Below are 8,979 nucleotides of genomic sequence, written 5' to 3'. Positions count from 1 at the left end.
AATGAAAGAAAACGTTCATATCCTCCTTTTGCCAGAACTTGTCCTCCTCACTACAGATGATTATGAGGTGAAATACCGGTTTGTAATGAATATGAAATTTATAGTTTTAGAAACATGTTTTTCATTTAACAAAATGAAAACAAATTAAATTATCCTATCTTAAACTTCTCTTTCCCTGATCAGAAAATCAAGTCAGCACATGTCAGCTTTTGATACTGTAGCTTCACTTGGTGTGATGCTGAAAATTTTCCATCCCTTTTTTTTATACTGCTTATCTGTTAAGGGTCGCACACGTGCGGGGGGGGGGGGGGGGTGGCGGCGGCGGCAAGAGACAGGTCTCCAGTCTGCCGTGTAATAATTTCGTTTTTGGAATGTTTAATCTTGAAGGATCAGCATGTCATCAGAATAAAAAAATGTCCTTGGGTCACATGAAAGGTGCAATATAAATCCAAAACATTATCACTATTATTATTATTATCAAATACATATGGTGCCCTTCTGCAACATTTGTTTCTACTTTGTTGTTCAACGTTTCATTTCTTGTCTACTTTCTATACTGAAAGGAATGATGTCACCATTCATACATAAACATCACCGACTCGCTCATCAGCTGGCGCGAACATCCCGTCACATTCATGCAGCTTCACACCTCCTCCACCACCCAATCACCTTTTAATGTGTGAAGTTTATGGTGATGTTGATTGAATTAAAATGACATTTGAATCTGATGTTGCTCAGAATCACTCCCACGAAACTTATTACCTTTCTGACTGTTTGTGTGTTTGTTTGTTTTATGCACGGAAGAGTTTTGAGCTGAATCAAGTCCCCCTCAGCTGTTTTGACAGATATGATGTCGTGATTTCTCTAACTGGATCACTGAGAGCTTAACCTTTAGATAAACATCACCCTGCACGTCCTGGATGAAAGACCGTGGATCTTACGTGTGTTGCTGCATTTCACTGGGTCGCCTGTCTGGTTTCAGCATCGTTTAATTTCCTTTTCACATTGCCAGACAACAGCCATATCTCCTTCTCTTCAGTTGTCTTCTCTTCTCTCGTCTACTCTTCTCATCTCTTCTCTTCTCAGTTTTTATTGGAACTACTGATGCTCTGTAACAGACGCATTGGTCTTATCACGGTCCACTGCTTTTTTTCCCCTCATCCTGTCCACTAGAGTTAATCCATCATGCATTAGTACTTCTACCTTTTCAAACAACTCCTTCTGGGGATACACACCGACCGCACGGCCAAAACTATGCGAAATAGAAGTTCTGCACACAGAATTCAGCCATCATGTCCATGTGTGTTGGTTGAGATAGTACAGATCCACCAACAATCCGTCTTTCATGTCCACTTTACAGCTCTCCGTTTCCTGAGAGTCTGTCATCATTAGAAGAAGAAGAAGTTTTTATTGTCATTGTTCATGCCTCGCTCAGGAGCATTAACCTACTTGTTATTTCAATTCTGGGGGGAGCCATTACCTTGTCAGAAGGACGGATTTACAAGATGCTCGGCCAATCAGCACCCTCTGAGTTACAGGGGGATGGTTTAGATGTCACAACAGCAACACAATGGCGACTCCTCAGGAGGATCGCGTAGATGGTGCCAGCTTGAGTTATATTAGAGGGGGAGATTACTGGTATTGATTCTTCTATTGAAAGTGGAGCAAAGATAGCACTGAAGGGTTTTGGCCATGCAAAAGATGTTTTTTTACTTATTTTCCAACTGGCTTCAAGTTCTTTGATCTGATTGGTTGAAGTTATCCTGCGATGGACAGATGGTTCCTCCAATCACCTGTCCAGTATTTCTTTAAATCTTCTGCCCCTTTCTTAACAGTTGGAACTCTCCAGGTGGTTCTGTGTCAGGCTGAGAAACCCACACAGAGAAGGGGTGAACGTGGAAACTCCACAGAGGCAGAAAGAGACAGCTGGGAATCCCACCCGGGACCCTCCTACTTTGAGGGAAGAAATGTGCCACCATGCAGTTAGTGGCATCCATTTTTATTGCACTGGCAATCTGGAATACACATCTGAATATTTTTGTACCTAAATAGCAATAGATAGAAATAGTGTGTGCTTGTGTGTGTGCGCACTTGTGTGTGTATGTGGGGGTGTGTGGTTTTGGTACCTTTTGGAGACCTCCTCTGTTATAAACACTAAACTTATCAGGACCTGTAGCCAGTAACCCGTTCTTATTTAGAAAATCCTAATTATTTGTCTTTTGTCCATTAATTGATTCATCTGCTTGTGCATCCACCAAATTATTGAATTCTCTTTCAAATTAAACAAAACTTATAACGGAGGAGCACAAAAGAGAGATTTGGTTTTTCAATGACCGTAAACCTTAAACCTTAAATCAAAGTAGCTCTGTCCTCCTCACACACAGCACGTTCACACAGTCAAGGTTCAGAGGACCATTTAAACATCAACACCTGCTGATGAGATTCAGCACCACGGACAGCACTTTACGATGTCCTCAACATGCAATTGAAGAACCTCCTCGTGGAAGTCATAAAAATTCGGGAGTTCAAGAGGAGAACCTCAGCGGTGTGCATGTATGATACCGATATCCTGAATTGATCTTTCAAACAGTAAATAAATCATTTTTATCATTAGTGTCTGATCCCCGGGGGCCTGTGAGCATGTTTTCTACATTAATCTTGACGAAAGAACTCCAGATATTGGACAGAATCTGCCAGTTACTGGTAGTCAATAGTCAAGGCTAATCAGCCTTTGCGAAGAAATTAAAATCAAAACTCAGAGGGTTCGAACACAGAAAAAAAGAGTGAGAATGAGAGAGAGAGAGAGAGAAAACATCTGGCCAATGGCTTTGCGGCTTGAATTTGGGGTTTAGAAGGTTTGCACACACACATGCACACAACACCGCACACAACGTACACACTCATGCACAAACACTCACAGAACAACCATCTTGTTAACACACCGGAATTTTGACACTGTTTAATAATTGCTGTGCTGTAATAACAAGCAAATCCCTGTTGAACTAATTATCATTTAGTGATAAATAATTGCCCGAAGCCTTCAATGCCTCACCCTGCACTCTTGTTCAGTGTAGCAGTCTTAACAAGACTCAGATGTTGGAAGTCAGTCGTGCATGAGGGGAAAAATGTTTCGTCACACCAGAAAACAATTTGTTGGATAGCGTGTAGCACCACATATTCAGATTTGTCCTCTGAACTACTTCGGAAGGCTGTAGGGGCTTCCCTCTCTGGAAGGGATTGTCAGTCAAATATTGTTTGCATTACAGTAAGTTATGCAATTCAAATTTGATACACGTTATTTGAAGAGATTTTAAAAACAGATAAAAGCTGCTGTCAAATGAAGAAACCATGAATGAAGAATATAAATTAAAATGTAAATATTATTTCAAATTTTCCTTTTACTTTTCCTTTTTCCTTTCTAAAAATGACTGTGTGTGTGTGTGTGTGTGTGTGTGTGTGTGTGTGTGTGTGTGTGTGTGTGTGTGTGTGTGCGTTTTACATCCACCAAGGAGGAAATGTTTTACTCGCATCTGTCTCGCAGTCAGGATCTGGCTGACTTTCACAAACCTGGTGGAGGGATGTAGCATGAACCATGGAAGAAGAGAAACCATTAAATTTTAGGGAAGCGTAGTTTAATGGGTGTGTGTGTGTGGGGGGGGGGGGGGATCACAATTTTAGTGCCTCGCTGTCTGCAGAATGACCCAAAAACATGAGTGGAACTTGGACCAAAGATGAAACTTCTAAATGGGGACATTTTAGTTTCCCAAAAAAAAAAGTCAATTTCTTTGTCTCCTGTTGCTGGCTTAAAACACTGTGGCTGAGCTTCAAAGTCTGCAGAGTGGAAGTGCTGATGTGGGGTCAGCACCCAAACAAAGGGCTATGATCTTCTTCATTCTATTAGACGCAACTACGCAGACTTTCGATCAGCACAAGTTTAGAGGCTGTGTGGTTTCCAGCCTTCAGGTTCCCTCTGGCTCCGTTGGTCATGCCTTGGATAAGTCTTGATTGCTCAGGCCTAGGAGGAGAGCACCATTAGCGACCATCAGTTCGGCTCACTGATTCTAATTGTTTCATTGCGGTTGGGCTGGTGGCTTTGAACACATTATGGTCTTCAAACCACCTCTGCAGAAACAGGCCTTGCAGTTCAGTTAAATTACAGACACATTAAAGCACTTACAGACAGAGAGGGAGGCCTAGGCTAATGTACAGATACGCTAATTCACATCACTTTGATTAGAGAAGACATGTTTCGAACCCAAGAATGAAGAATCAGTCATGATTTTGAATTAATCAGTCCTTACAAAGCCTGCTTTGGTTCCTCTCTCTTCTCGGAGCATTATTTCTGTCATTCCATTGGAATGTACAACACGCATTGGAAATGGAAACAAACAAGGATCAGTGTGTGAACTGCAGCAATAAGAGAACCATAAGTAAGCGCCTCTTTGTCAAGCAGCCTCAGAAGGCGCGCCAGACTCCTGAGCGAGGAGATACGACCTTCAGATCACATAAACAAAGATGTTCTTCTTAGACTGACGTGGAACAACACTACGGCTGCTTTGCTCCAAGGGGTGTTTTATGATTCCAACTCCTACTCGTGTTGATATTATGGCAGTTTAATAATCATGGACAAATTTCTTCATGCAGTTCAGTTAATTTCAAAATCATCTCGTCTGGGGATCGTCATTGACGAGTTTGAAAATAGACATCAACCCTTCAGCTGTCCTTGGATGACTGATAATCCTCACAGACATTGTTTAGAAATTAAATAATGGAACATAATATATCCAGATGAAAAGGTATCACCAGCAATCTTTCATGAAATGGCTCCATGTGATCCATCAGAATAAACGCACCTTTGAAGGTCGGAGGGCTCAAGTGTCATTTCCAATGGAAACAACACAGAACAGTCTGGTGCAGGGCTGCTGTTCTTCTTCATCCATGACTGTCCTCTAAAATGGACAGAGAGGAGGAATAGTTGAATTCTTTGGGCCATGCTGAAAATTATGACCCACTATGAAGTCATAACACAGCTAATTATACATTTGAAGGAAAGTGCTGCCATATTTTGGTTTTTAGACACCAAACTGAGCATCTGTGAAACAGACATAACCCCCCTGACATCTGCCGTACAGATCTATTCATTTCTATACACCAGCAGCTCTGATGCCATGATGAACCACGCAGTCCAACAAACAGTACCCAGGAATATAAACGTCTACCAGCATACAGCAAGTGTGTGCAGCAGGTGTTGGTTTTATTAATGGCTCAGGACTTTCTCCATTGTTGCTTCTATTGTGTGTTGGCTCAGTTAGGTCAGTATAAACAAACATCACCATTAATGCTTCATGTGGTTTCAGATAAATAATCACTGTCAATGGAAATGCGGTGTCAAGCCAGCAGGATTCAATCAAAGAATCTGAACTCCAACTGGATTCTTGAAACCTTGAATGGAAAAGCACAGAAGCAGTATAACAAGTAGAAAGCACTAAAGGAGGCTAGTGGATGTAGAATATAAACCTAGCAACATCAAAAATGGTACAAATTTATTGGATGAACCAGCTTCTTAAACATCTGTTCCATCAAGAAAAGCCCTCCGTGCTGTTCTTTCCTTTCTCTCGAAGGAGAAATGCCCTCCAGTTCTGATGTAACTGATGCTATAGCAGCGTCCACACTACCTGCCATTGTTGTTTGAACTTCCGTCTCTCTGAAACCACGCTCCTATCTCCTCAAAGATGCTGATTGGTCCAAACTAGTGGTGCATGACTTGAAGCCTGACAAGATGGTTTCTTGTGTGATGTCGTGACGTACCAAAGTTTCATCCCAACTGACGAAATTATTCTGCACGATCCAGTTTACAATCGAGATGATTTCTCGAGACTGAAACGCTGAAAGCTTGGTCCTGCCAAAGGCCGAGAACAGTCTTCAGGATCAAGGATCTACAGTTTAATCCAGATTGCCTCAACAAGTTGAAGGAACACAACAACTATTAGATATATGCATCTCCCAGTCCACACAGACAGATTGAGACAAAGGTAGAGAGGTATGCTAACACTGTGCTAAGCTAACTAGCAGTCAGACAGTCTCTCAGGATCTCTGCTCCCTAATGCACACACAGAGGAGAGAAGGGCAGCTGTTAGAAAATCACCTGTTCTTCCACCAAATTTCAATCCGTCCATTCATTTTTTTAGATATCCTGCTGACAAACGAACACATACACGCCAGAGCGTCTGATCAATTTTGAAGTCTGGCATCAGGAAACTACCTCAGGTGTGAGTCAACAGCCAGTCACTCAGTGTATCTACTAGACTTCCATCAGGTGGTGCCAGTCCTGCAACCTCGTTTACCTTTTAAAATCATGCAATTACTGCTTGATCCATGCAGGGATGTTAAACACCACAGCCGTGGGAAGGCTAATTCTCCTGATACAAATGCCGGGGTGATGAATTATATTTTGGCCCATTGTGAAGCAAAGTGATGTTCATTTCCAACACTTGGCTGACTGTTAACTTACTGGCAGCCACTTTAATGTCAGTGAAATGAACTCCGTAACCTCAGGATATCCATTTTTTTTTTTTAATGAAGAATCTCTATCTCAGACAAACACAATAACTGTTTATAATCTAGTTTAGCTTGACGGAGAGGGCTACATCATGTTACAGTTTTGAGAGGAATAACACATTTTTCCCGACTTACCTCTAGTTGTATATCATTCCCATGCGTGTCTTCTGTAAGCCGTTTGGAAATGATGCAAAGTAAAACCATACATGCTGTAACTCTACCAAGAAAATCCATAGATCCTGTCTGTCACACACCTTACTATCTCATAATAGTGTTTGGCTGAAGCCCAGGGGAGCTGCATAGCCTTCGCTGAAATATTGATGATGGGACGGGGAGCGTTGGTTCCGGGTGAATAATGCAACAGGTGGATCAGATCTAGTTTCAGAGAAAGCGAGCAGATGGATCGTAAATTAATGATCATAGCTCCTTCCGTCCAGGTCTCTGAAAGACTTAAACAAGGGCGAAAAGAAAAGATGATCAATTGAAATGTACTCATACTGTTTAGATTTACGGTATGCAATTTATAAATGTGACACAGAATATATGAACAGACCAGGGATAACTGACCTAAAATAAACCACCGTTAAAAAAACCAAAAGCTTGTGTGCTTTTGGATCATGAATCTTTTATATATTAAATATATTTACATCTGACGTACTTGGCAGTTTGCACATCCAAAATGAAGTGTAGTATTTGTACATCTAACCTAGTCTGGAAAAACAGGGATGTTTTTAGAAGTGAGCACCTTCGACGTGACTGTAATGAAGTTTGACATTCAGCATAAACCGACACACGTGTCACAGTCCAGACCTGTAAAGAGAGACCAAAACAAAGATGGGTGAGGGGACTGTAGGGTGGGGGTGGGGCTGGGGTCCTCTTTGATGACTGATGATTCTCACGGCTTTCTTGTTTATTTCATCAGGCAGGAAGAAGAAAGCAGAGTATGTCTGTGACCAATCAGTGGTCATCATTAAAAGGAGGGGATGAATGCCAAAACCAATCATAGCCTGGTTCTTTGAAAGTCAAAGCAAGAGAGACAGAGGCAGTCACGCTGTCTGAAGGCATGCAGACACACACACACACACACACACACAGGAGGTGGCTGTGTGTAACACAACCAACCAGCATTTCTCAGATACAGTGCATTGAGAGCTTGTTGTCATGTGTAAAATGCGTCGTTACAACCGTTAACACATATCTTTGTGATCCCTCGCTTCAGGTTTTCTGTCAGTTCTCCAGAGGAGACAGTTGTGGATTAGTTAACACAACATATACATCTAAGCTTGAATTACAATTTTGCTGTTGTCTGTCTGCCATAGTGACCTTAAATTATACCGAAATCCTTCCAGTTCATCCAAGCAAAATTTAGAGTTACTCAAGGTCATTATGATCATTAGCGGTGATCACAATAGACCTGGGGAGGTCATGTTCTCAGGGGCCTTTGTTTACCTGTGAGCAGGATAACACAGAAACTATGTGACTGAATTTCATCAATCTTGGTGGAGGGATACGCGGACCGAGGAGGGACCCTCCACACCGCTGTATAACGTAACAAAAAAAATTGTCTTTTTTTTACATGGAGTTTGGCTGAGGTTACCTCAGTGATGGTAGGCACCCTTCAAGTACCTTCTTGTTAGTTGACGTGGTTACATTTGTTCTGTTCTTATCTCCATCTGTCCATCCATTTATCCATTTTCTAGACCGCTTATCTGTTAAGTGTTTCGGGGGGGGTGGAGCCTATCCCAGCTGACAGTGGGAGAGAGGCGGGGTTCACCCCGGATGGGTCGCCAGTCCATCAGGAGCAATTAAGGGGCTCAGTATCTTGCTCAAGGACACTTGGACACGGTCACCGGCAGAAGTGAGGATCGAACCAGCGACCCTTCGGTTGCTAGACGGCCACTCCACCTCTGAGCCATGCCGCCCCTTCTGTTTTCATCTCACATTCCGTAGTAATTGATGCCCTTTCCATACAAACATACCCATCATATTGTTGTCCATCTGAGTACAGATACACAAACAGATAATGCTGGTGGGATGCAGCTAGATTGTTCCACATCTGCTGTAGGAACAACACCTATGACTAGAACATGAATATGAAGCGTTACCCACTCACTCTCACATTGAAGCAGCAAGAGTGAGGAATTGTGCTCAGCGCAGTAATGTTCACCTATTTCACCAGGTTTGATAAGCGCTAACAAGCTACACACACACACACACACACACACACACACACACACACACACACTTGAGATTAACACACAGCAGTGGCAGCAGCACTCCTCCATTATTTTGCCTATTGTTGGAACCAGACACCTGCTCCTTGTAGTGAGGTTGGATTTCAGGTGTCGGGTTTAAATCAGCGACCAGTGAAACACCCTCCCTTCTGTTTCCCCGCCTCCCAGTTAGCAGGTGAGCACCCGT

Source organism: Aulostomus chinensis, chromosome 19, assembly GCF_037954235.1.
Source record: "Aulostomus chinensis isolate RoL2024-O1b breed Wild chromosome 19, RoL_Achi_v1.0, whole genome shotgun sequence".
NCBI lineage: Eukaryota > Metazoa > Chordata > Actinopteri > Syngnathiformes > Aulostomidae > Aulostomus > Aulostomus chinensis.
This window is presented reverse-complemented; position numbering follows the sequence as displayed.